General features: G+C 46.0%; 1 protein-coding gene across 49 annotated transcripts in view; it reads left to right on the forward strand.

Annotated features, from left to right (window-relative positions):
* Positions 1–26339, forward strand: part of CAMTA1 (calmodulin binding transcription activator 1) — an 845853-nt gene that overhangs the window by 785773 nt on the left and 33741 nt on the right. For 3 of the 49 annotated variants that reach the window (XM_072731181.1, XM_072731183.1, XM_072731184.1), the window contains exon 1: positions 7648–7780. The exons of 45 other annotated variants lie outside the window; for them this stretch is intronic. The gene's annotated coding sequence lies outside the window, so the exon portion shown is untranslated. Of the gene's footprint in view, positions 1–7603; positions 7781–26339 lie in introns of those variants that run through there. One more of the 49 variants, XM_072731182.1, reaches the window with a different exon arrangement.

The following is a 26339-nucleotide window of genomic DNA, read 5'->3' on the forward strand; positions in this document are numbered from 1 at the left end:
TAGTGCACAGGCCAGGGCAAGTTACATAAGCCTGCTGTGCCTCGGTTTCTTCTTCTGTAAGCTCTGATAATAGCGGCACCTGCTTCCCAGGCTTGGTGTAAATATGGAAAGAATGGACATGGGTAAGAAGCACAGTTGGGGCTCAGTGACTGTTGTCCCAATGACGATGATGACTATGATGATGATGATGACAGTGATGATGATGATGACAATGATGATAACAATGACAACGATGATTATCAGGCCAGTGACGATGACAATGACAATGATGATGACAACAATGATGATGACAAAGACTATGACGATGATGGTGATGATGGCAGCTCCCACCTCAACAGGAAGAGTAAATCTCTCCACTCCCCAGGTGGCATCTGCTCACTGGGTTCTCATCACCCTGCAGACTTACTGCATTGCACCACCTTTTCCATGAGAACTGTATTGCCCAGATCCCTAGAACAGATGGGACCTTTGGAGAAGTGAAAGGATATGTAGGCTAGGGCTAGCCTGCGTAGGATCCATGAGCTACACTGGCATGTGCTAAGGGGTCTGGGTCTTCTAGTCCCAGTTCCTCCTGAAAGACTAAGAAGTAGGAGGGAGAGGGAGAGGCTCTCTCCTCCCGTGTGTGATTACTGGCCATACCTAAGACATCCAGGCCAGCTCCACCACCCAGCTACCATGTGCTAGGGAAGGCAAGTTCATTTTAACAGCAGAGGAAGTAAATTGTAGTAGGAGAGAATCCACCATTCCAAAAGATCCTGGAGTTTATCATGAAGATATTCCTAGTCCCCAAGCTCTCCCTAGGTATCCAACAGGCTCTGTGTTACTCACTTTACATTCGTTATCCAGTTTAATCCTGTGTTTCCAGCAGATGTTTCCATCCCCATTTTACTGAAGAGGAACGTGAATCTCAGAGGAGTCAGGTGACTTGTCCTATGGCTCACAGCTAGGGATTCCAACTCAGGGTGTCAGACACTAAAGCCCATCGGGTGCTTTATTACCACACACTACCACTTCCTGAATGCATTTTTGATACTCTGTTCCCCCTAGAGCAGAGCATGTCCTACCCTCACAGAGAGACTAGCCATGTGTTTCATCATCTGGCCTTCATATAGTATACTGGGGGGAAGGAGGGAGGCAGGGAGGTAACAGATGGGCCTGTATAAGCCTCTGGGAGAAGGAGTTGTGTATTCACCCAGTTTCTTTGGATTCTTTTTCTGCATTATATCCTTTAAGAGAAATCCCCAAGTTCTCAGGGTGATGGCTAATGATTCCCCTCCACCCTCCAGATCAAATATGATAGACTTCCCAGGCTGATATAAATCATGGTAGCATGGTTTGCCCTGGTAGCAAACACCTTTCTCCCCACCATCCCCTTTACCAGTGTCTTCCTTATCTGAGAAGTAGTAGTTATCAACTACTGCATAACAAACTACCACAAAGCTTAGTGGCTAAAAACAACCACCATGAATTCATTCTCTTGATGCTGTGGGTTGCCTGGGCTCAAGCATGCAGCTGCATTTGTGGGACTGGTCATTTCAAATCCAGAGTCCCTGCAGCTGAAGCATAGGGCAATTGCTGTGGCAGATCAGGTCATGCTGGACGTATGCCAGCACCCCTTCTACACAGTCTTTGATCTCATTTTGCAAAATAGAAAACTGAGGCACAGTGAGAGCAAGGAGTTTCCCACACAAGCAGTTAGCAGTGGAACTGGAACTAGAGCCCAGACTGCTGACCTCAGGCCTACGCCCTTCCCCTTGCCCTCAGCATCTCCCTCATATGGAAGGCTCAGGGGTCCTGATAAGGATATTTACAGCTCAGGTAGGATGGTTTGAGGCTCTCTGCAAATCTTACCTTCACATCAGAATCAGCCAACCATTGTGATGGAAAACCTCAACACCCCAGGGAGTTCTTCAAAGGGAACCCCAAGTACAGGACGCTGTTCTCTCCAGGATCCTGAGCCAGCGAGAAGGCAATCACTGTAAGCAGGGATTTGACAGACCCACTCCTGGCTTTTTTACAGACTTTCATAAGCACAATTAGAAATGACCCCTCTTCTGACCTCCTTTTGCTCCTTGATGTGGCCATCATGGACTCAGTGCCTCTACTATGTCTATCTTGTCTCAAGAGCAGTCACCTGGCAGGGGCTGTCTACCTGGGTTCTCTACCCATGTATCTCACCCTGGGGTGGACACAAGGGGCTTGGTGAACAAGGCTAGACAGCTGACTCCAAGGATAGGCCATCAGTTCCCTAGACCTTGGTCTTCCTTTTCCTTTTTTTTTTTTTTTAAATTTTTTATTTATTTATGATAGTCACAGAGAGAGAGAGAGAGAGGCAGAGACACAGGCAGAGGGAGAAGCAGGCTCCATGCACCGGAAGCCCGATGTGGGATTCGATCCCGGGTCTCCAGGATCGCGCCCTGGGCCAAAGGCAGGCGCCAAACCACTGCGCCACCCAGGGATATCCCCCCCCTTTTTTTTTTTTTTAATTTATTTATGATGGTCTTCCTTTTCCTATCCTTCAGTCTATTCCAGAGTTAATCCACTGATCCTTTTCTATATTTCATTCTTTTTCTCCTTATTGTGTGTGTGTTTTACAACTATATTGAGATATGATTAACATACCATATAATTCACCTATTTCAATCCAAAGATTTTTAGTAGACTCATAGGGTTGTGCAGACATCACTACAATCTAATTTTTGAACATTTTCATTCCTCCAAAAACATTAACAGCCATGCCCCAGCACTCTCCCCAACACTCCTCCTACCAAGCAAAAGACAACGCTTCATCTACTTTCAATCTTGATAATTTTGCCTATTCTGGACATTTCATATCAATGGAATCCTATAACGTGTGGTCTTCTGTGGCTGGCTTCTTTCATTTAGCATGTCTTCAAGATTCATCCATGTTATAGCATGTGTTAGTGTTTCATTCTGTTTTTATAGCTAGATGAGTGTCCATGTGCATGGACAAATGTTTTCACTTCTCTTGGATATATGGAACTGTGGGGTCATAGGGCAACTCTATGATTAAGTTTTTGAAGTTTTTGAAAGCAGCTGCATTCTACATTCCAATCACCAGGGGATGAGGGTTTCAATTTCTCCACATCCTCACCAACACTTGTTGTTGTCCATCTTGTTTATTATAGCCTTCCTGGTGGGTGTGAAGTGGTATTTCATTGTGGTTTTGATTTTCATTTCCCCAGTGCCTAATGATGTCAAGCATCCTTTCATATCTATTGGCCATTTGTTTATATTTGGAGAAATACCTATTCAGATCCTTCACCCATTTTTTTTAAGTAGGCTATTTTAAAAAGCTATTTTTAATTATTCTTTTTATGTTCTAGATACAATTCCCTTATCACATACATGAGTAGCGAATATGTTCTCCCATTCAGTGAACTATCCTTTTCATTTTCTTGATGCTGTCCTGTGAAGTACAGACGTTTTAAATGTTGATATAGCCAAATTTATCTATTCCACACACACACACACACCCTCGGTTGCTTGTGCTTTTGATGTCAGATTTAAGAAACCATTGCCAAATCCAAGGACATGAAGATTCACCTCTGTGTGTTCTCCTATGCATTTTGTAGTTTTGGCTCTTACATTTAGGTCTTTGATCCATTTTGAGTTCATTTTTATATATGGTGTGAGGTAGGGGTCCGACTTCATTCTTTTGCATGGATATCCAGTTGTCCAGTTTTATTTGTTGAAAAGATTCTTCTTTCTCCATTATTTCTGAGTGCCTTAAAGATACACTGAATATGCATCTTGCACTTATTTTTAAATTGTCATTTAGTTTGAGAAGACTCCTATTTGGTTATTCTTTTACTGGAAGTTGAAATATTTAGAAACAGATTTGACTTCTTATGAGTTAGAAGAGGCAATATTACGCTGCACTAACAAGCAATCCAGTCTTAGTGCTTTATTTCTCACTTGTGCTCAAATCCAATGTCAGTTTATAGGTAGAGCTCTACTCTTCACAGTAACTCAGGGACCTGGCTGGGGAGAGTCTACCTCTTTCCATAAACAGGCTTTCACAGTTGCCAGGGCTGGGGAAAAGAATGTGGTGGTTCCTAGAAATTTCTCGGACTGCTTTCTTAAACAAATGGTATCTAAATGGTAGCAAGAGTTGGAGAACGACCAGAGAGGCAAAATGACCACAGTATCAGAACCTAAAACCCTGATCTGCCACTTACCATCTGTTTGCCTTTCAGCAATTTATCTGACTTCTTAAAGCCTTTATTTTTTTCTTCTATACAATGTGCAACTTGCAGGAAAAATAATGGCAGTGTATGTGAGTATTTAGCATAATAGCAGGCAGATAACAGGCATCCAACAAACTGTAGTTCCCTTCTTCCACATCTGCACCAGGATGGTGCAATCAACCAGGATTGGTTCATCATGAGACCCTCAGCAGAGGTTAGGGCTAGGATTAAGGATTCACCAACCCTGCTTTAAGGGGCAAAAATTGCACTTGTTCTGGGTGCTGCCAAGTGATCATCACAACACTGAGCAAAATTTCTTTTTCCCTATTTTTTAAAATAACCCAGGCAAACTCAAAGCCCCATAAAAATCTAGTGTAATAATTTGCCCTAAGCACATGCATACCTTACCCTGTCATTTCCTAACCTGCTAGAAAGACCCATAAAGAAAGACAACTTGTGGGTACTTGGTCCTAGCATGCTGTCAGAGTTCTGAACTTACTTCAGAAGCATCTAGCTTACCCCACCCAGTGCCATCCGACTTTCCATGAAAGGGCCCAAAGAGGGCACTTGCTCTTGAGGCCTCCATCCTGAGACAGAGGTGCAGTGGGGAATTAGAGTGGCAGATCTTCCAGGAGAGTTAATGGGCCCAGCAGAGGAACAGTGAAGGGACCACTGCAGAAATGTCACTTCAGGCTGCCTGAGAGGAGAGCTTCAGGCTGCTGACCCCAACTGTATCATCAGGACACAGCCAATGTGCTGAAGCATCCATGACTACCTTTCTCACATGCCAGTTGTACGTGGGGTTGCTGGAAGAAGGGTGAAGGGTCATGATGCCCCTCCTCAGGCAAGCTGGGATGTTCAGGTCTGAACCTCTGCTTTTTAAAAACAAACCCAAGGGAAAAAAAAAACCATGCTGCCTAAATGACAGAAAAGACTGGAGGTGACTTCTCTTTAGCAGGGGGCCAAGTGCCTGAACCTGGATCCTAATTATCCTGAGCTCACTGACACTGTAAAGTCGAAAGGCAAGCATTGCCCCTCATGATCCCTCCTCTCCATTTCTCTCTAACAATTCACTCAGAGCAATTCAACAACTGTTAGCTGAGGGCTTATAGTGTGCTCGGCATTGTGTAAGGTTCAGGATGAGTTAAGGCTTTGTTCCTATTCCCAAGATTAGAGCTGTCTCAGTCTCGGCTAATAAAACCCCACTTTTTAAAGCACTTTTTATTAATGTACAATATACATATGGAAAAGTGCACATAAGTATGTGAAACTCAGCTCAATGAGTTTTCACAAACTAAAACTAGTGCCTAGGTCAAAAATAGAATATTATCAGAAACCCAGAAGCCCTCCCCTCCCCTTTCCAGTCATCACCCTCAGATACCCTGACTTCTAGTAGTAGCAGGAGCCAACTCGAACTGATTGTGCCTTATGCACCAGGCACTGGTATAAGCACATCTATTGGCTCATTTAATTTTCACCCATAGATATGAAGGCATAAGTGGGGGCACACAGCTAGCAAGTGGGAGAGTCTGACTTTGAACCCAGATGGTTTGTCTCCAGAGCCCCCTCCGCCTTGACTACCCACCTCTACATTTCCTGCCCTGGAAGTAATAGATCCCAATCAGAAAGTGCTGCAATAGGGATGCACTAACAACGTCCCTGGATCAGTCCTGCTGGGGGTGAGGGGGCTGGAGCCAGGTCTTAAGGAACGGATAGGGGTGCCCCTAGCTCAAAGGGAAGTTGGGAAGCAGAATTGGGAAATGCAGGGGTAACAGCAGGATGAACGCAGGTTGGAGCAGGATTCTGAACAGGTTCGGGTGTTGTGACTTTGCCAGGGCAGGGAGAGACTTGCTGCAGACAGAGCCAGGGTCAGCCCCCAGAAGTGAGACTGTACATGACCTGCTTGCTTCCCTGGCTCAGATGCGTGGCACAGAATGTGACCCAGCCTCGCCAGGGGCATCCTTGGCTTGGCCTCTAACCAATTATTCATTTTTGGTTGTACAGGCTTAAGGGCTGTGCAAAATTCTGTGGTTGTTTACATGTGTGTTCGGGTAGAGTAAAAAAAAAAAAAAAAAAAAAAAGACTCCGTCCCTATCTTTTGAGATTCTTTTAAACCCAGATGGCAGAAACGAGATATAATCAATTTTAAAGATAATTGACAACATGAAGGAAAAAAAGTAAAGATAGCCTCATGGAAAGTCCGCGTGGGTCAAGCGCTTTGCATGCGCAAGGCCGCAGGGCCCCTGGTGGGTGTGGGGTGGTGGACTGACGAGCAGGAAGGCTACACATGTTAAAGGGAACGGGGAAAGGGTGGTAGCGTCCATTTGGGATGCCTGGGAAGGCTGTTTGGGCACGGTGAGCCTTGATGGAGAGGTGTGACTTGGACTTCAGGGCGGGAGGCGAGGCGAGGGGTTGTTATGCAGAAGTATCCAAGTGAGAACGCCAAGCCGCAGCCCGGACTTTGGGACACCAGGGTTAGACCCGGGGAGCGAGGAGCGGGCGGAGGCCCTGGAACTCCTGCTAGGAGGTGGGGCCCCGCGCCTCCGGCCAGGGAGCCTTGAGCGCTCCCGAAGTCCCAGGGGCCCGACCTCCCCGGCCCCGGCCCCGCCCCCGCCCCGGCCGACGCCCGCGCACCTCTGCACCTCTGCACCTCTGCCCCCCCGCCCAGGGCTCGCCCCGCGCCCTCGCGGCCCGGGCCGGCTCGCCGCGCCCCGCGCCCCTCCTTCCCGCCCAGCCTTCCGCGCTCCCCCGCTCGCCGCGCGGCGCAGCGCAGCGCCGGCTCCTCCCGCGGCTGCAATGCAGACGCCGCCGCCGCAGGGCGCGCCGGGGCCGCGCCGGGAGCCGAGCCCGGGTACGCGGGGCCCCCTGGGCGCGGGTCTCCAGCGCTGACCCGACGGCGCCGCGGAGCCGGGAGTCGGGCCAACGCGGTCCGAGCGGCCCCCGTCGCGCGGCCCCGGAGGAAGCCTCCCGAGGCCGTAAGCCCGGGGGAGCGGGCGCGGCCGTCGGGCTCGGGGCCGTCCCTTCCCTCGAGCGGACCGCGGCCGCCCCCGCAGCGGGCCTCGGCGAGCCTGGCCGGGGAGCGGGCGGCGGCGTCGCGAGGGGCCGTGGCGCGCCCGGGCCTCCCGTGCGGGCGCCCGGGGCCGCGGGGCCGCGCTCCGCCCGCACCCTCCGGGCCCGGCCGCCGCCGTCCAGCGCGGCGCCGCGCGGCTCCGGCGCAGTTCCGGCGCAGTCCCCGCGCCGAGCGGCTCCGCGCCCCACACCTGCCTCTGCCCGGCTCCGGCTGACGTCGCGCCCTCCGATTGGCCCCCGCGGCCCGGGGGGCGGGGCCGGGGCCGGTGAGCTCACCGCCGCGCCCCGCGATTGGCCCCGGCGGCGCACTCGGGCTGTGGCGGGGAGACAGCGGTACCCGGAGCCCGAGTCGTTCCAGCTGCGGCGTGTGGAGCTGAGCGGGTCGGGGCCGGGCTGGGCTGTCGGGGCCGGGCCGGGCGGGGCCGCGCGGGAGAGGGGAGGAACGCAGAGGCGGCTCCGCGCCAGCCCGACCGAGCGGCGGCCGTGCTCTCCAAGTCCGAGTGAGTGTGCGTGCGGCCGCGGGGAGAGTCGGCCGGGCGCGTGCGGGGCGAGGGCGGCGGCCGGCGGGGGCGCGCGGGGCGTCTGGGGCGCGCGGGGGCGGGGCCGGGGCCGGGGGCGGGGGCGGGCGCGCGCCGGGCCGGGGCGTGGGGCGTGGGGCGTGGGGCGTGGGGCGGCGCGCGTGTTCGCGCCAGGGGCCGCGCGGGGTGTCGGGGGAGTGGGCGCGAGGACACGCGCGGCCGTGGGGGGGCGCGAGGGCCGCGAGGGCCGCGAGGGCGCGCGTGCTCCCGCGAGGGAGGGAGTGTTTTGACGCGTGAGTGTGCGTGGGCTCCGGCGTGTGTTTACGGCGCGGGTGTTTGGCCGAGCGTGAGCGGCGCGCGTGGATGGGGAGAGGGGCAGGGCGTGCGCTTGGGAGCGGGCGGGCGAGCGAACACGCGTGCTGCGGGGCCCGTGGGGAGGGAGCGCGCGTGGATGGACAGCGCGACGGGCCGGAGCGTGTTTTGACGCGTGAGTGTGCGCGGGCCCGGCGCGTGGCGGCGGAGCGAGCGAGCGCGTGAGGAGCTGTGCTGGGGAGTGGGAGTGAGGTCACGCGTGTTCCCGGGGCGAGTGGGGGAGCGCGGGATCGCGAGGAGCGGGGCGGAGCGCGCGCGCGTCGGTGCGAGGGCGGGAGCGGGAGCGGGAGCGGGCTGCGGCCCGCGTGTGTGCGCGAGGGAGCGGAGTGTTTGGGTGAGCGGCGGTCTGGGGGCGCGCGCGGGCGCCCACGGAGCCGCCGCCTGGGTTTTGTCTGCCGGGCGCTACGCGGCGGCGGCGGGAGCGGCGGCGGCGGCGGGCTCTCCGGGTGCAGCGCCCGCTCCTGCCGCGCGGGGGCGGGGGGCGGGGGGCGCGCGGGGCGAGGGCGGGGGACACGTGGCCCGCGGCGGGGAGAGGGGTGGGGACGGAAGCCCGCTCTGTGGGGCGCGGGGAGAGGGCCCCGGACGGGTTCCCTTACTTTGGGGAGAAGGGGGAGGGTCTGGTAGGGAGGGCGGAGGGAAGATCCGGACCGGCGCCCCCTTCTCCGGGAGAGGAGAGGGGAGGAGAGGAGGAGGCCCGGGCCGGTGCCCCCTCCGCGGGGCGCTGGCAAAGGGGCCGGGACAGCCCCGAGCTGGCCCTGGGCGCGTCTGCGGGACCAGGCGGTTGGAGGCCGCCTTTCCTAGCAAGCCAATGGAGTGAATGAACGTTTTATTAACGTGTGCGTAGAACCCGGCCGCGAAAGTTGGTGGAGTTCAGACGCCAAGAGGTTTGGACGAACTTGAGAGTTTGGCTTACCTGCAGACCAGAGCTAGAGAGGTGCATCCACCCTTGCTTCCACCGGCCAGGCTCAGGTGGGCTGCAGTGGACAGGCTCCCTGTGGCCTTCTTGCGTTTATTTATTCGCAGGATCTCCCGTGATTTCAGTTCGGTATTGCACGACTTGGAGAGGTGGCCCTGATTGTGTTCAGATGTTTGAGACTTTTTCAGTCTCCGTAGGTTTCTGTGGGCATCAAAACAGATTTCTGAAAGTCTCCTATTGTTGCAAAGTGTCTTTTCATCGATTGGTTCACCAGGGAATGATGATAATTTTAGTCTATTTTGTAGTTTGTTTGCTCTTGATCAGTATGATTTCTACTCGTTAATCTGAGGTATGTGATTAACAAAGCAGATTCGGTGCTCTCGGATATGACAGAACTGCCTCGTGTATGTGTTTGCTCGTGTGCATTATATTTCGTTTACTAATGAAGCCCGAACCTGAAATTTTAGAACTGTGTTCCCCCAAATTTTGTCATATATGATGAAATGGCCAGCTGTTTATAAAGGAGTCGTTTTCTGTTTCTGCCCAAAGGAATTTTTCAGTTTTCCTACAGAAGCTATGTATCATAGAAACTATTGCCTGAGAACCTGAATAAAGAGAAACATGCTCAGCAGTAGCACCTTTCATGGTGTGTGTTTATGGGAAAATATTATTTTAAGACCAGAATCAGATGATAGCAAATAAGCTTGTGTATTTTCTTTTCTTTGTATTAGATTTAGGGGGTAATCGTGCTTAATGTTCTAGAAAATAACATTTATTTGCAGGATATGCATTTCCCCAATAAATTTAGCTTAGTGAAAAACAGCAGTGCTGTGAATATTGAAGGGATGTCCATTCAATCCTGATTAATTATATTCCACATAATCAAAGTGGAAACACAGTATTTAATACAGTAGTTAATAACAACATTGTATCATTTAAAGATTTTTTTAAATCAGCTTTTCTGCTTTTGTGATACACACACATAGACACGTTGTGAGTCTTTTAAGACTTTGCTGGGCCTTCCTGTCTATAATAGCAGCTGTCCCTGCTATAGGCTATTCATGTTGGACTTTTTTAGAGAGCATAGACTACAGGTAGAACTGAGGATTTTTTACTTCATGTGAGGAGGATAGTGGAGTTGAAGAATTAGTTGACGTTGAACCTTCTCCTAGCCAAAGCGCTGAAGCTCTTGTTGACAGCTAAGGTGCAAAAAGCCCTAATCTTCTGGCAGTGGGAGAAATGGACATTTTGGGGATCTAGAGTTTCCTCTGGGAACCATCATAATTTTTCTGATGTTTTAATCATTGCCATTGTGAACTTTGCAACCTTCAGAACTGTGCTTGTAAGCTGCTTTTGTTAAAATTTGTCTAAGGGAAAAATTGTTAATACATTTATTTAAAACACAACTTTTGGAATCACCCAGAAAGATCAGTAAAGACCATTTTATTAAACTTGGCACCATTCTTAGCTGGTGCAGTGGTTTCTGGAAGTCCTTTATTCTTAGCGGTGTACACTTTCCCACCCCTTTTCCAACTGTGTGTCTGCCATGTCTTCTCACACTTAAAGGGTTTTCCTTTCTCTGGCTTAAAGTGGCTTAATATTTGTATTCCATCGATCTTTTCAAAAAGAGACTCTCTTAGTGTTGCCAAGTCTTCATTGTTAAATATCAACCATGGCATCCTGTCATAGTATATAAGCTGAATATTTGGGAGGTTATTTCAGTTATATATTCCCTTGCCAAAAAGCATTTGGCATGAACACGTGATGTAATTTGTATATACGCACCTTTTTTTTTTTTTTAAGTGATTTAAGGGAGCTTACAGAGATACCAGTGTGCCTCATTCTATTGTGCTTCACTTTCATGCATTTCACAGATAAGGCATGTTTTACAAATTGGAGCCTTTGTGGCAACCCTGCGTGGGAGGGAGCAAATCTTTCAGTGCCATTTTTCTTTCTTTTTTTTAAAGATTTTATTTATTTATTCGTAGACACAGAGAGAGAGAGAGGCAGAGACACAGGCAGAGGGAGAAGCAGGCTCCATGCAGGGAGCCCGATGTGGGACTCGATCCTGGGTCTCCAGGATCACACCCCAGGCTGCAGACGGCACCAAACCGCTGCGCCACTGGGGCTGCCCTCAGTGCCATTTTTCTAACTGCATTTGCTCAGTTCATGTCTCTGTCACATTTTGGTAATTCTTGTAATACTTCAGATTTTTAAAAAATCATTACATTTGTTAATGGTGATCTGTGATCAATGATTATGACTTGCTGAAAGCTCAATTGATGGTTAGCATTTTTTGGCAGTATTTTTAACTCGGTATATATTTTTTAAGACCTAATGCTGTTGCACACTTAATAGACTACAGCATAGTATAAAAATGACTTTTACAGACACTGAGAATCAAAAAAATTTGACTCATTTTATTGTGATGGTCTAAAACCAAATCCACAATATCTCCAAGGTATGGCTGTGTATATTACACAATGAAGTAAGATAAAAATAGATGAAGTAAAGAAGAATAAGGCCAAAGGAAAGTGAGGATACAGGAAAGGGAAAGGGAAAGTGGGTTCTCATGAAGTTAGTAACATTCATTCCATAAATCTTACATACTTTCTTGAGGCAGGCCATAAACTGCATTCTGAGATTTTGGCAATTATAGATGGGAGGTAGGGGTTAATTTTGTCTTCCTTACACCTGACATGGATTTTCTTACATTCTCTTGTAAGGTCTGACAGTCAACCAGGACTTTTCAGTGCTGTTGGGAGAAGCCCAGAGGAGATGCACTGAATGATATTGAAGCTGCAGGTCACTATTAGTCACATTTAACATTTGGGAAGTGCTCAAGAGCCTGCTAAGTGTTGGCACTAATAGCATGAAGATCATGTAGCTCATGATCATGGAGACCATCACTGATGATCTTGTCCCCTTCCTAAATAGATTGCCCTGAAGTCAAATGACTATCTTTCCTTTGCTTTTCTCTGACATGTCTAGACATGGGTTAACTTGCAGTAGGCAGGCAAGGAGGTGCCTTGACTGGCAGGAAATAGTTATGCTCCGCCCCCTAAGCAGTGTAGCACAGAGGCTCATTATAGTTATGGCACGATACTTTGTTAATAGCATCTTTGTTTTTTTACCTTTGGGGGTGGGTGCACTGACAAGGCCTGTATGATCTTGCTTGATGCTTTATTTCAATAAAGTTCCTTTTGTGTCCTAACAAATTTTAGTTTTGAAAATACCATGGTACCTATAATTTGTTTCATTTTATATTGTCTTGTAAGCATTGACTGTAGAGCATAGCTTCAGACATATGACGTATAGAAAGATCAGTCAATGCATTTTTATTTTTTTTAAAGATTTTATTAATTTATTCATGAGAGACACAGAGACAGAGAGGCAGAGACACAGGCAGAGGGAGAAGCAGGCTCCATGCAGGGAGCCCGATGTGGGACTCTATCCTGAGTCTCCAGGATCACACCCTGGGCTGAGGGCGGCACTAAACCGCTGAGCCAGCCGGGCTGCCCAGTCAGTGCATTTTTAAAAGTACCTATTATATGTTACCTGTTCAGCAAATTATAACATCATTGAGGAAGGTAAAATATGGAAGGAATTTAATCAGAGTGGATGTTTATAGGAGTTAAGCTAGTGATGCTAACCTTATATAACATTTTTGTAATATTGAACGTAATGACAAATAATATAAGTTCTTCCAAAGATGTTAAATTAGCATTCATCAACTACCAAAATTAACTTATTTCTATTTTTTTCACCTTTCTCTTCCCCGACTTCTACCACCCTCACACCTGATCCCATTCTTAGCTAGCCTTCCTCTGTCTCTCAACAACTACTCAATATTCTAAATTCTCTGAGCCTAACTCAGGTCTTATTAATGAAGCCTTTTCCCTCATCTCCCAGCTTAGATTAGCAGCTCTTTGTTGGGCAAGGTGGCACCTAAGCTATATGCTCCCCTCCTTCACAAGCATAAAGAAATCTGGGAGTTGGAGTTTCATGACTACGGTTAGTTGACTAGCAGATTACTTAGGGTGTTACTTATTGGATAGCGTGTGAAGAATGTGATGGGAATGTTTCTTCAGGGCAAAAGCACACTTGTCTCTGATTCTACTTCTTGCACTCCGTTCAGTCTTGTCTGCTAGTCATTTAGACACAAATGACCCGGGATTTCCCATGTTCAGCCGTTCAGGGTCCCTAGGGGTTTGGGGTTTTCCTGTAAGTGGTTTTGAAGAGTCCTAGCCTATACCAGTGTGAAATAGCTAAGTCTACCACCTGCATCATTCTGGCTCTCTCAGGATTGGCCAGACGCTCACCATCTTGGAATGTGTATGGATAACAGTTGTTTGCTTTGACAGAATACAGTAGGGTGAGTATTTGTTTTATTTTTCAGCTGTCCCACTGAGTAAATAAGAATTCTCAGGTAAATCACCTCCTATCTCTGGATCAGTGCCTTACCTGTGTTCTAAACCTATTAAGAGTGGTTCAAGAGATTAGTGGTCAACATCATTAGTTTCTAAAGTCAGAGTGCCCTCCATATGGTAAGTATGGGTTTGGGAAGTCTTTGTTTCAGAGCGCACGCCCGCCCTTGTGTCGTTCTTTCTGTGGGCCACAATCAAAAGCTATTGAAAGCCCCTGGACCAGATAATTCCTGCATGCTCTTTAAATTTCAGTGTTCTGTAGTGATTCTCTTCCATGGGGTGTGTGTGTTACGAAAGTTGGTTCACCTAAGGCTGAACGAGATACTTCTGTGGGTACAGAATTCAACAGCAGATCAGCTGAAGCTCAGTATGCCTTTTTCTGATTTATTCAGGTAGTCAGAATGTTTCAAATGAACACGACAGCCTATTTCCACAACAATTTATCCCATGTTTCATAAGGAGATTCCAATGATAATTTTGTACTACCAAGGTATATGTAATTAATATCGAATTGAATATTTTTTTTACTTGTGAGAGCAGACTTTCACTATTTAGTGAAAGGAACCACCTTTCAGTTAATAGAGTCACTAGAGACTCCTCTCTTAGCTGCAAGTAACAGAACTCCAACTCCAGCTGGCTTTAAATGTATTGACTGTTAATGAAGTCCAGTTTTGGAGTTATCTTCGCTACACTTGTCTATGTTGATTTTATTCCAATTTCCACAGTGGTAGCAAGATGGCCCCCACAAAGCTCCAGGCTTGTATTTTGCCAATTTAGCAAATATCTCCGGGAAGACAGCATATCTTTGCCAGTTGTTCCAGGAAATGTTCTGTTCTTGGCTCAGCTTGACTCATGTGTCCAATCACTGGAATAAGAGGAGGCAGTACTCTCATTAGCAAGACCTACCTCTCCCTCCCTGGAAACAATCGGGGTCGGCATCACCTGAACAACTCATAGGGCAGGAACAGCTCCCAAAGGAGAAACAAGGTGCGGTAGCCAGGGAGGGAAGGAAGAAGGGATGCTGGGCAGGCATAGTGTGAGGAAACCGGTACTTTGTGATGTTCAGCCTGATGGCCATATTCCTAAAGAAAACAGCATTCATTCTGAAACCACAGAAGCTCATAATAAAGCTGAGTCCCTGATTTTATTGTCATGGCCTCATTTTAAATAAGAAGACATCAGAACCTTCACCATTTAATAGGTGCTGGCTAACAATTCCTGACCATTTTCAGAAAATATGATTCAAGTCCTTAGTATATTATACACTCTGGTTGGATTAATCAACAAAGAATTCATTTAAATATCTTTTTGTCTTGTCTAATGAAAGAAACCATTCATTCTGCTCTAGCCAGAATCCATGCCTCTGGCATTTGTGTGTCTGTGTGAAAGATGTTTTATCTAACAATGTAAAAAATAGGAAGGTCCCAGCCTAATACTGATGGTGTTCTAAAAACATATAAGTCAATTGAATAATATTTCTTAGGTAAACTGTACAACAAATGGTAGGTGTGTTCCCAGGCTAGCCTGAGAAGAAGGGATGGACAGAGAGGTTAACGAAGTGGTTATATGTGTCCGAGTTTGTCCAAGATGGAATGGACTAAACCATCAGAGGAAGAAAAGTCTTCTAGGAAGGGAGAAGGGAGATATCAGAGCTTCCCATACTAGTCCCTGGGTGATGTTCACCCTCAACCCACATAACTTTATTGGGACCTATGGCTGGTTGGCATGGCACCTGAGCCTTGCCTGGTGAGTGAAAAAGGAAAATGAGTGTGGAGCAGGTATTTCCTCACCAGACATTGTCTGTATCGGGATATTCTTTAGGATTAGTTTTAGTTCTTAAACTCTTCTGTGGGAACATTAATTACAAGAAATGCTTATAAGAAGCTCCTCTAACTTCATACAGAAAGGTTCAAATAAGTTTAGGAAATGTTCCTACCAGCAATTTACAGCATATGTTAGCATGTTAAGGTTCAGCAAAGTCACACATTAAAGAAAATAAAATGTATTTAGTTGTGTTTAACCTAGTAATTCAAAAACATCTCAACACAATTTGTTTTTATGGTCTACTGAGTAACATCTTGTGGGAAATTTTCTGCAGCATGCAGTTTGGGAAATGTTTCAGTGGATCATTCACAACAATATGCTGAGCCTCGAACTCAAGGCCCTCCTGTAGGTCTGTGAGTCCCCTGATATTGAATGTACAATTTTGTACAGAAGTACTTTTCTAGGAAAGGGTTTGTAGCTTTTATCACTAATGAATGATGAAGGGTAGGAATCACTGTTCTGGGTTCTTTCTAAAAGGGAAGTCTGGCTTCCCCTGTACCTTTTACATCTGCAGAGGGACATTACTCAGCAGGCAGGGTATCACTCAGGGGTATTTTATTTTATTTTATTTTTTTAAATTTTACTCAGGGTTGTTTAGTGGCAAACAGGCAGCTGACTGGTCAATTGTTAGGCTTATTGTCAAATAGATTTAAACACTGGGAGCTGAAAGAAATTGCCTATGTAGGACACTGCCTTGTCGTTAAACTCCAGATATATTTATTCCCCAACGAACAAGATGTGTTATTTCATTGCAGTAAAAAGGTTTGTTTTAACAGTTGAGAGCCACTGACCCGCAGAAGAGAAATCCATTGAGAGCTCCTTAATGATAAACTACTAAAAACCAACTAAATACAGAAAGTTCTTCTTTCAGGAAATTGAAAACCATCAACTTGCCTACTTTTAGATTTAAAAATCAGGATCATAAAATACTGTTTAGGAAAGAGTGAACAGTAAAAAACAGACATGCATGGAATAGTTCAGTCTCCCCTTGACAAACTAAATCCTCAGAGAGCTCTCAAGTCAGACCACACCAGATCTTTGTTGAACTGCTTCTGTGAAATAATGTTTGGTGTCTACTAATACTAAAAATGGTGATAAATAGTCCTTGGAAACCCAGTACTGCCTTTATTGCAAGGATGTCGAAGTCTGTGACATCACATGCTATCCAAAACAGCTGACTGTGATCTTGAAACCGCCTGCCGTTTTGCTTCATTTGCCAAGTTCAGCTAGATCTCACGTAGCTTTACGTGAGCTTTATTTTATTCTTTCATGAGAATAAGAGTCTCAATCTTACCTAATCTATTATTAATCATAAGTGTTTGTGTCAGCCGCCTCAAACAGACCTACCAGAATCTAGGACTGGTACCAGTTAGGCAAGAGCAGGGAGGGAAATAAAGAGGTTGAGGAGGGATGGGGTTGGGGGCCGGTAAGGTAAATTGGGAAAATGAGGAAGAGTGGGGAGAAAATGAGATGGTGGGAATGTTTTAGGGGTTTCTGAGGGATGTTCCCCACGGTTAGCACCTGCTGCCCTTTGAGTTGATTATTAACCTTTTGTTCCAGTATTTACTCCATGACTAGCTATGCTCCAAGTGGCGTGATTACAGAAGCCTGCTTTGGAGCTTCCATGAGGATAGCAAGACCAGGGCAGCACCCTCAACTCTATGAAATCAAGTGGCATCCCTGTTTAGTGGCAAGCATGATACTTTATTAGCCTTCCCGCCTAGTCCAAGGGATGTTTGAATACTGGCCTCAATAATATATTCGTTCAGGCCTCACCGATTTGGAATTTGCAGAAATTTGAAGATTTCTCTGGTCCAGGCATAGACAACGATGGGAGATGTAGCACACAAGTGTGGGAGTGAGTGGCATGCAGACACAGGAGAGCGCAGACCATGGTGCGTTCCAATGTGGCAGGTGGGCCAGGAGCCAAACTGCCCTCTCATGATACTTCTAAAAAGGAGCTTAATGGTTAAAATTTTTCTAAAACTCTGGTTTTCTCCCTCGGGAAGTATTTTTATTTCTGAATAAAATGTTTAAATGGTATAACTTGGATTTTTTAAAATGTTTATTCTCTATTGTCAGAAAGGCCTATGATAAATTGCAAAATGGTATCCTTAAATCATTTTACCTATCAAGACCTACTTTAAAAAAAAAAGACCTACTTTATCATATACCCAATATTTTAATATTAATATTTTAAAGTAATATAGCTGCTTTCATTAAAATATACACATTTCAGTCTATTCATTTGGAAATGGTGTCCTCACCAATATTCATTCCAGATATTTATCAGTCTAGCATTCTGAAAAATCTAGCATTCAAAATCTAGCATTCTGAAAAAGTATTACCATAGTTAATAAACTTTCGAGTTCTAGAACTGAAACCTCTCTATGGAGAATCCAGTGTTTACCAAAAAACACATATTTTTGGAACATCTTGGACTTTAAACTCTCATGAGTAGGCAAGACAGTTGGGAATGTCTGTGCAGATGGCATTCCTGCAATTAGTTCTGAGAACAAAGCATTGCCAACAGCAGGCCTCTAAATAATGTATGCAGAATGAGTTGGACACAGAGAAGGACTCTTTCAGCTAGAATCCTGAACGAATGGTTTTTCAGATATTGAAAGTCACCAGGAGCTCAGGGCGAGTAACATCTATTACGATTAGTAGAATTAGCTGAAAGCAGCCAGATTTTTTCCCCCCTCAGGTACCAGGTAGCCTATGTTATTAGCCAAGTCTCTCTCTCTCTCTCTCTTTTCTTTTCTTTCTTTCTTTCTTTCTTTCTTTCTTTCTTTCTTTCTTTCTTTCTTTTTTTAAGATTTTTTACTTTTTAAAAGTAATCTCTGCACCCAATATGGGGCTCAGACAACCTCAAAATCAGCAACTGCAAGCTCTATTGACTGAGCCAGCCAGGTGTCCACAAAATTTTTTTTTCATAGAGTTTTCAGCTCCCTCCCACTTCCTTACCCCCACAATGCCTCCACCCTGAGGTTGTTCTGGAATTCTACTTTTAAGGTGGAAACTACCAAATGTAAGAGTTACTGTGTACCAGTCTCAATCAGATGTTTTGTTTGTTTCCAAATGCCTGGTTCCTGGTACCTTCGATGGGATCAGGTAAAAGGTGGCCCTGTGAGAAGGGAAAGGACCACTTTTAGTAACTTGGCTGGAGAAAAGCTCACAGCAGAAATGACTAATACAAGCATATTTTGTGGTACAGAATTTCCTTTGCCTTGTCTTCTTTAAAACTCATGTTTTCTATTTCTTTTTTTTGTGTGTGTGATATTTTCTATTTCTAACATGAAATCACTCCTTCAGTAAATCCATATTGAGGGCCTACTATGTGCCAGGCACTCCTCTAGGCCTTGAGAATATCTCAGTGAACAGATCGATCATAGCTGCTGGCTTCACAGAAGCTCATAAGGCTTCTCTTTACCTTTACAACAGACTGAGGTTCTTGAAAAAAAGGCTGCCATCGTACTGGTAGCTACGATGATGTGGTGCGTTTTCTTGTACACCGTTGGATTGTGAATATCTGCAGGACCTCTGTACACTAGTGCCGAGCAGTCGTGCTTTAGGAGTGGGAGTTGAGGGATCCCTGGGTGGCGCAGCAGTTTACCGCCTGCCTTTGGCCCAGGGCGCGATCCTGGAGACCCGGGATCGGGTCCCACGTTGGGCTCCAGGTGCATGGAGCCTGCTTCTCCCTCTGCCTATGTCTCTGCCTCTCTCTCTCTCTCTCTCTGTGACTATCATAAATAAATAAAAAATTAAAAAAAAAAAGAGTGGGAGTTGACTAGGCATTTGCAGAATGAACCTGTTCTGGCCCTGATCCTTTGTAGTTCTTCCCAAAGGTTTTTAAGTGTTTGGGAGTTTTTGTTCTTCAAACTGCACACAGTGGATCAACCTGCTGGTGCGTCATTAAAGTATCTTGCCTCCTGACACTTCCTATGCAGTTTGTAGCTTCTCTCTGCACTGTCAGTTCTTGGGTGTTAGGATTTTCATTTCCCATTTTCCTGTGTGCACTTACATTTCATTCCACTGTCACACCTTGGCATCCAAGTGAGGGAGATGGTTGCTTGCCCCTGAGTCTCACTGCAGCACTCTTCTTTAAAGACCTCATTAGTCTTAGTGGTGATACGCTCCCCTGCTCTTCATTAGTTTTGCAGGTACTACTTTTGAACATCTCCGTTTGTGCTTGTAACATTTCTTATTTTCATCAGCTACTGAAACCGTTGAGGCAGTGCCCTTCAAATACATTGCTTTTGGAAGTTAGCAAACTTACAATGTTCTACTTTTCTGTAGGCTGTGAAGGTAGGTACGGAATCAGCATCAGAGTTCCTGATTTCCATTGTTCTCCCACCAGTTAGCTGGAGTTTTACTATGCTGACCTCCAGTCGGATTTGCTACTTTATTGACCATGCAGTCGGCTCCTGAATTATTTGGGGGTGCTCTTACATGCTTTATGCCACATGGCAGTATAGTTGAGCTCCTAGGGTGTTCCACCAAGCCTTCGTGTCCTTGGAGAATAGGTTTGAAATTCTTGCCCTTATGCACCCATAGCTCTGGCCCTGAAAGAGTTCAAGGGAGAAATAATCGTACATTTGCCTTCCTCCTTGTAATGTTTTGTTTCCTCGTGGCTGTGAGTTGTTTTTGCAGCATCCTAACCAATTTTTTCCTTCATGTGTCCAAGACTCTGAATTTGTGATTAGTGTGAAACACAGACCAGTGAGAAGAAATACGAATCCAAAGTCACTGCAAGTGAAGACAGTCTAAGAAGAATTGCTAATTTCCATTTGACTCGGTATATAGAGTTGGGAAGTTTTTAAAAAGTGGAGTATGGTAGTTTTTTTTTTTTCCTGAGGCTAAATTTAGCCATTGCTTTGGAAAATCAGAGTGGTACAGCTTGTGCCTTATCTCTGTCCGGCCCTTACCCTTCCCTCTGCACTTGGACATCTTAAATGGCTTGCTGGAGAGGACAGCTTCATGTGCTCCAGTGGCCCCATTTATTCTGGGAAGGAATTAAGTGACTTCATTTTCCCTGTATTTCCGAGCTTCCTAAAAAATTTAGGAGACTTCCTAAGCAGCAATTGCAGTCCCTACAGAAATAGTTCAAGTCATGCCTCCTTTTGCTTCATCAGCTCTTCCTGCCAGTGCGGCCAAGGGCTGTAAATGGAATGAGAGACGGCCTCTCATTCCCAATCCAAATAGCAACAGGAGGGCACATGTGCACTTGAGCTACAAATAACGCGTTTTAAAATAGCAGGTGGTATTTGATGATTGCTCCTTCATTCATTTACCTGCCAAGGCAAAACTTTTTCTCCCATTCTGGCAGCAAGACTGGAGGTGGCTCAGATCAAGCAATTGTAGCAACAAGTTCTCGTGTTTGCAGATATTCGTGAGCCGATTTTCAGGCATTCAGATACATGCATACTTAATGAGGCTGTTCTAAAAACTGTTTCTTTTAAGACAATAAAAATTTCATGTTTATACTGATGGGCTTGTGAGGCACTTTTGTAACTAATTGTAGACATTCCTTCCATTAAGATGTGCTGCCAGCTATTTGTGTTCCAGATATTCCATTTTGCCAGGGAAAAGTGGGAATACATAAAAGGTAGGGATCTATATTTTTAACGTGAAGCTCAGTGGATAAAGAAGAGTGGCACTGCTGTGAAACCTCAGTTTGTGTCTCTAAAGAAGTCAGATATTTCTCAGCTCTTTTGCCAGAGTCTTGCACCAATGCACTGGAGGTACATAATTTCCTTACCTGAGCGGAAAGGCAGCCAGCCAAGTGAACTCCTAGAGCTTTCTCACATACTTTCAAGTCCGTTCCATTGGGTTTTTGATAATTCCAACCATCTTCTTCACTGGAACAAGTGGTAGACTGCTGATTGGTATACAGCCCCCCTGGAGTCCACTGTGGCTAGTGGAGGTCGCTCAGAGCCCTTGTCCCAGAGTTTGGATGACCTCATCCATCACTTGGCTTCCAGACAAAGCTTAAATTAGAAAATAATGTTCTTTACCATTGACTGAGCACCCACTCTGTATCTGGTGCCAGGGTGCGGACAAGTTCCCTACTTTCAAAAAGCTCCCTCTAGTAGAAATGACGCATGTAGGAGAATGACTCTACATTCATTTGCTGAGCACTGTTAGGACACAGGGCAAGACATGAAGGCTCACTGGACATAGCAGAAAGAACATGGGTCTGTAGTCCAGCTTGTGTTCAAATCCCCACCCTGATACTTAAAAGCAGTATGACCTTGGGCAAGCAGCTTCAACTTCTTCATCTGTCAAATGAAGAGGAAAGGCTTTCTTTTGGTTATTTTGAGGACTAGAAATAATACATGTGGAATGGCCTGCCATGGACGATCAGTAATAATACTGAAGTAATGTGTGAGCCATGCTCTGAAGAGCAGCAAAGTTACCAGGTGGGCACAGGAAGAGATTGACATGACCAAAGGTCCAGAGGCATGTAAAACCCCCAGTGGATTGAAGAACAGCAAGTAATGAGAGAGTCCCTAAAAAGTAGCCTGAGACAGCTGGTCAAGGGCATTCTATGCCATGCCAGAGAGCTTCAGTTTTGTCTTTTAGGTCAATGGGTGAAGGATATTTAAGTTTTTAAAACGAGATTATCTAATATAATATCAGAAACTTTCTCATGTTGTATTGCTCAATATAGCCATGAAAATTAATTAGGTTCCAATTTACAGAGAGGTAATCTAGAGGAAACAGGTACAGCTGGGTGCTGAGAGCTTGGAAAGTCTGGCTATTAGTTGGTTTCCTGATGTAGACACTTTCTTACATCAGATCCTTAAATACTTGGGATTATCCACTTTTACAGAAGCCAGCACCAACCTTTCTAAACTTAAAACATACTGTGGGAAGTCTGACTTCATGAAATTTTCTGTCTTTAAAACTTTGATATTGTTTAGGAATTTTAAAATTTTAGGCAAATATTAACCTGGGACATTTTAAAATGAGTCCCTTTGAGGGTTGGAAATCCCTATCAGAGAAGAGATGACCCATGACTGCTGCTATGCCATGTGTCACTTTGCATAACAACACCTAAGGGGAGGCTGGGACACGGTGAACCCAGCAAAAGAAAAGGGGATATGAAGCCCCAATGAACCATTCATTGACCCTCCAGCCAGTGATTGGCTGGAAGTGTTTCTTCATCTTCTTCTTGACCTTTGTAACACTCAAAGCTGTTCTGGGACCATGAGCATTTTTTCTGTATGTTTTCTAATGTTCGGAAACTCTAAGAATTGGAGTATGACAAGGTAGTTGGATAAACTACTATGCTATGTTCGATACCTATACTTTTGAGTGACAGAAATTAGACTTCTAGATTTCTTTTTTTTTAAAACATTTTATTTATTTATTCATAGAGACACAGAGGGAGAGAGATTCAGAGACACAGGAGGAGGGAGAAGCAGGCTCCATGCAGGGAGCCTGACGTGGGACTCAATCCTGGGTCTCCAGGATCACGCCCTGGGCTGCAGGCGGCGCCAAACCCGCTGAGCCACCAGAGCTGCCCTAGATTTCTTTTTTGTAGTTTAATACATCAGTGAGATTTCTTTTCAGCATTTAATATATTGGTTTATTATATCCAGGTAACACATAGTTACTTCCACCATCATCTTATCTACATTTAAAGCACCCCCTAGAAGGCAAGGATGGACACTGCAATGTTGCATTAGAGGTGTGGATGTCAGCATTGGCTCATGTTTATTTCAGTGTGTTACAGATAGATACAGAACAATTATAGATGTGTTTGCTTACATGGGTTACACTTACATGTGTTTCCTTGCTTTATCTGCTGGGAGGGCCTGGAAGCAGTGATGCCACAGCAGCAATGAGCACACCCAGAGCCCGGTTCTTGGCTTCTAAATTCCATTCTCCAATAAAAGGAACCAGAGTTCCTTAGAGAAATTGCTGATTATAGAGCTGGGACAGGGGAAGTAAAAGATGAATCTGGGCATCTTATAATCCCAGAAAGTAAGGAGTGCCTGAAAAAGAAGGGAAGCGGGTGAAGGCTTATCAGATGGAGGACACAGGAGCCAGCGTGGAAGAGTTCCCATTGGCCAAAGCTGGGACAGTTTGAGCAATAAACTAATATAGTATTGGATTATGGCCAAAGTGTAAAGTAAATATGCATGAGTTCTTATAGATATAAATAAATGGTTGATCAAATAAATTCAAAAAGACAAGTCTCCCTTATAGGAGAACTCCAAATAACATATGTGTTCCCAGGAGTACATGGATGTACTCCCTCATCCATGAAGTAGAGCTTTATTCCCTCTTCCTTGAGTGTGGGCTGGACTTACTGACGTATTTCCAAAGAGTTGAGTATGGAAAGACAAAAATGATAGCCTCATCATAGAGCAGTCTAGCAGACAGCACCTTCACCGAAAAGCAAGGTCCACATCAGCAAGACATCATATACGGCAGATGTTAGGTGATGAGCAGGGTGTTCGACCTCTGTGATATTCTCCCTGAAAACTCATGAGTCCAGTCCAATTGTTAGAAAATGCATGGGACAACTTGAACAGAGGGACATCTACAGAGTTCCTGACTGGTGTTCCTCAAAACTGTGAAGATTGTGAAACTAAGGGCTACAGAGAAGACTGTCACATTCGAGGAGAGAGAGGGTGTGGAACAGCTAAATGCAGCATGGCATCTGCAGTTGGATCTCAGAAGCAAAAAAAGTACCCTAATTCTATCGGCAAGTCTAATTCAAGTCTGTTGTTGAGTTAGTAATGATACTACTGGGTTTTGACAGATGCACCACAGATATGTAAGATGTCACTGTTAGGGCAAGCTAGGCAAAGGGCTTGTGGGGCGTGGGTGCTGAGGGTGAGGCAGGCGCCCTGCTGAGCATGGAGCCCGATGCAGGGCTTGATCCCAGGACCCTGAGATCATGACCTGAGCCAGAGGCAGACGCTTAACTGACTGAGCCACCCAGATGCCCCTAAAATGCATTTTTTCTTAGTAAGAATCCCACTGGTATGACTGGGTAGAAGGTCCTAGTCGAAGAATCGCTAAGACTGAAGAAAGCCTCACCACTTCAAACAACTTTATGTAAGTTTATCTCATCCCCACAAAAACAATAGGATAGTGATATCCCCCCCTTACACATGAGAAAACAGGTGCAAAGTGGTCATTTTTTGAAAGTCACACAGCAACAGGTTTAGACCTGGAGCTTTCATCTCCACTCCCATGTTCCTTCCACTCCGTTGCAGCTGCCCAGGCTAAAAATGCCATTTCTGCTAAAAGGGGTGCAGTCCATGAAGAGGCTGAATGAATCATGAGCCAGAGTCCTGCTGCAGAGCCGTCAGGATTATTTACTTTCTGTCTGGGCTGCAGGCACATGTGTGCATGTGTCATGAATGTCATGGGAGGGAATTGCTGTGTATGGTGGAAAGTCCTTCTTCCCTGAAACCATGCAGGTAAACAGACTGCTTTAGAGACAAGCAAGACACAAAGACAGACATGTGGGAAGACACCCCATTTAGTCAGCTGAGAGGTGAAGAAAGCAATGAGGTGAGATTCGATGGGGAGATAAAGTAGTGTCTGCTTCATTATGGAGAGTGGTACAGGTGGGTGGATTTTAAATAGTTTTAAGGTTTTGTCAGATTTTAATTGGCTGTGTATGTGAGAAAAAAGTGTGCAACCCAGTGTTGTTGACAGAGCTAGTGTGGATGGACCTAGCATGGTTTACATGAGGTAATGTCTCGTGTGTCCATGCTGGGCAGCAACCCGTGCATCTGTTGAAGCAGGGGGTCCTCAGACTGCCCTTTAAAGAACACTCAGGTGGAAAGATGATTCATTCTTATGCAGGGAGGTGGTGGAGTCTTAGAGCAGTGGCTCCTGAATGTGACCCCGGACCAGAAGCATCAACATCCCCTGAGAATTAGAAGTGCAACCTCTGGGCCCACCCATACCTACTATGAAAAACTAACTCTGGGATTGGGGCCTGCCCATCTGTCTTAAGAAGCCCTCGTGGTGATTTTGATGCCACCTAACAAAAAAGGAGGGCAGGGACATCTTCGCCAATGTTCGAATCACTCCCAGTGCTTGGTATGTAGTAGGTACTCGATGAACATTTGTGAATGAATAAATGAATCCTGAAATCTACTTTTTTACTCTAACATCATCAGAACTTTTTGTTTCTCAGTGATTATATTCCCTTTATCCCATGACCACACATAATATACAATTAAGGCAATAGTTCTGCATTTTTCCAGTATTTTACAATACAGTTTCCACATCATCATAAAACTGTAAAACCAAAACAAGCATACAGTTGTTGATTTTGACTTGCCAGTGATGGAGACATAAAGACCATCACTTCATCCATCTGAGTAAGCTCTGTGGACAGGGCGGGGCCCTGGCCCTGCTCAGAGGAGAGGAAGTGTGATCAGAAGGCTCTTCTGATTCTCGGTCAACACAGTACAACAGGCCTATACTCTACGGGACGCCAGCTCAATCATTTCCATTTGAGGTTGTTTCGTATTTTAATTATCACTACCTTCCCCCTTTGGAGTTGAGAGGCTCAGAGATGCCATTATGCAAGATATAATTTTGTTAAGAGGCAAATAATTGCTTCTGAGTATCTTCATGAAGTGCTTCTCAGAGCAGCTTAATAACACGAGAGCTAACTGCATGGTTAGCTGTGGGAATGGTGCTGAACAGATAGCCCAGAACAAGCGCTGAGACTTCGGTGGCAGTCACGGAGTTTTAACTATCAGTGTTTTGATCTGGAGACACCATGGGCGAGGCCGTGTTCCATAATGGGCAGGGGGACCAGCAGGCATGAGAGGCTGACCTCACTGCAGCAGTGCAATTTGCCAGAACAGAGCCATCTCCATAGGACCAGGTGGCAAGGCAGGCACCCCACAGCTCTCCACCAGGGTGGAGTGCAGCTGGGCACTGCCCTCTCTGCCCTTCTGCCCCTATGCGTGACATGGAAGGTTAATGTTGGCCACCGGGCTCCCGACAAGTGCTC

Source organism: Vulpes vulpes, chromosome 12 (assembly GCF_048418805.1).
Source record: "Vulpes vulpes isolate BD-2025 chromosome 12, VulVul3, whole genome shotgun sequence".
Taxonomy (NCBI): domain Eukaryota; kingdom Metazoa; phylum Chordata; class Mammalia; order Carnivora; family Canidae; genus Vulpes; species Vulpes vulpes.